This window comes from Coenobita brevimanus, chromosome 25 (assembly GCF_032717465.1).
Source record: "Coenobita brevimanus isolate Jiangsu-jjx chromosome 25, ASM3271746v2, whole genome shotgun sequence".
Taxonomy (NCBI): domain Eukaryota; kingdom Metazoa; phylum Arthropoda; class Malacostraca; order Decapoda; family Coenobitidae; genus Coenobita; species Coenobita brevimanus.
The window spans coordinates 5,018,065-5,020,322 of record NC_136978.1 but is presented as its reverse complement, the minus strand read 5'-3'; the positions used below and the strand labels follow the sequence as shown (position 1 = coordinate 5,020,322).

Below are 2,258 nucleotides of genomic sequence, written 5' to 3'. Positions count from 1 at the left end.
ACATCCACAAAGGCAAACGGAAATTTAGACTATTCCACGCTCTTTCGGTGATAACCCTCCCAAATTCAGTACAACGAGTAATTTGTATTGGCCTGCTTGCTTACTCCTAACACTGACAAACAGCTCAGTTATAAAGACTTACGCCATATTTACGGATTGTGAAGGGCAAATAATCCACTGAGCCAAGGAAAAGTGAAACGCCCCTGATCACTGTTAAACGCAATCTATGGGTTATACTATTATTATTTTTTTTATTACCAGACGCCATGTATCCCAAACGGGGTGGCCAACGGCTTAGATTTAATTGTTTTACAGGGAGGGGCACTAATCCTCCACCAACCCCACTTGACACGTAAGGATGCCAACAGCATCTGGTGTTCCCAGGTGGTCACCCATCCAAGTACTAACCAGACCCAACGTTGCTTAACTTCGCTGATCGGACGGGAAGCGGTGTACTCAACGTGGTATGGGTTATACATTAGCCAAAATTTGATGATACATTCATGTATTAAGCTGGACGCATTTGTACTTCCTAAGACTCATCGAATTTCATACAACACCGCCATGCATACAGGAGTGGCCCAATTCCGTCAGGTGATAACAAACCAACTAGAGTGGGGAAGACAGGTGGGAAGGGAAGCCACTTAACCCCTTGTATCCAGGGACCCATTTTACTGTTTATTCTTTCCAGACGATTTTCTTCGGCTTAGGAGACATTTGCTTTTTTTTTTTTTTTTTAATAGTAAATATAGGCTTCATTAACCTCTTCAGTACTTGGCCGTGTCCAAAGATGAATGAAAAATGTCTGCCAGTAGCAAGAATGTAAAATAAATACGTAATAAATAAATACATGTCATCGGATTACAGAGCTCACTCAGTGTAAAGCCACCTGACGGCAGCAATACATCCAGTGAATGAAAGACGCGCGCCTCCACCAACTACCATAAAAAGCTGAATAAAATCGTCAGGCGGTGGCATGAATAAAATATGAAAGGCGTTATGGTAGTGAGTGAGTGAACGAAATCCAAGTGGCAGACAGCATAGAGCGTGGCACTTATGTTACGATCTGAAGGCATAGTAAGGAGTAGGGAGGGCATGGGAGAGGATAATCAGAAACTGAAGTTTCATATATATATATATATATATATATATATAAAGGTGAAGGATAGAAGTGGTCTGATGTTAAAGTGGCTTGACTGTCCACTTAGGTGAAAGGTTTGACGCTGGAAGAGAGGAAGGATTGATGCCAATAGAAAGTCCTTAAACTATTCATACTATCTATCTATCTATCTATTGCCAGACGCCTCAGTCCCGTTTGGGGTGGCCACAAACAAATCGCCTCCAAGTCGCCCTGTCCCCCGCCATTTCACTCCCCTGCTCCCAATCCACACCCCCCTCTCTCATATACCTCTCCACCCCATCCCTCCATCTCATCCTCGGCCTCCCCCTCCCTCTTTCCCCCTCCACCTCACTCACATACACTCTCTTCGTCAGTCTTTCACCCTCCATCCTCTCCACATGGCCAAACCACCTCAGTATGTTCCTCATAACGCTTCCTATCACATCCACATCAACACCACAACGCTCCTTTATATCCTCATTCGTCAGCCTGTCTCTCCATGTGACTCCACAGGCTCCTCTTAAATAACTCATTTCCACTGCTCTCACTCTTGACTTGTGTCCTTCCAACAACGTCCAAGCTTCACTTCCGTACGTTAGAGTTGGTATCACAATACTGTCATGTAGTAACTTTTTCACTTCCATGCTCACTTCCCTGTTTCTTATCACTGCTTTCAAAGAACCAGCAACCTTTCTTCCCTGCTGTACCCTTTCAAGCACTTCACCCTCCAAACCTCCATCCTTACTCATCACACTACCCAAGTACTTAAACGTACTCACATTTTCCAATTCCTCACCATCCAACCTCGCTGTACATTCACTGACTTCACCTCTCTCAAAGACCATCACTTTACTCTTCCCTACATTCACCTTTAGATTCCGTTTCTTACACTCTCTCCCAAACTCATCCACCAAGCCTTGCAGCTCCCCTTCGTCTTCACTCAACAACACAGTATCATCTGCAAACAACAGCACAGGGAGTTTCCAAACACTATCCTCTCTCACCAGGGCCACTCCAACATCCACTACCCTACCTTGTACCTCTTTTATTACCCCATCCATGTACAGATTGAACAACCATGGAGACATGACACATCCCTGTTTCAACCCAACTTTCAAAGAGAAAAATTCACTTAGTT

General features: G+C 44.3%; 1 pseudogene; it reads right to left on the bottom strand.

Moving 5' to 3' along the window:
* Nucleotides 1-359: 359 nt before the first annotated feature.
* Nucleotides 360-476, bottom strand: LOC145393880 (5S ribosomal RNA; annotated as a pseudogene).
* Nucleotides 477-2,258: the final 1,782 nt, after the last annotated feature.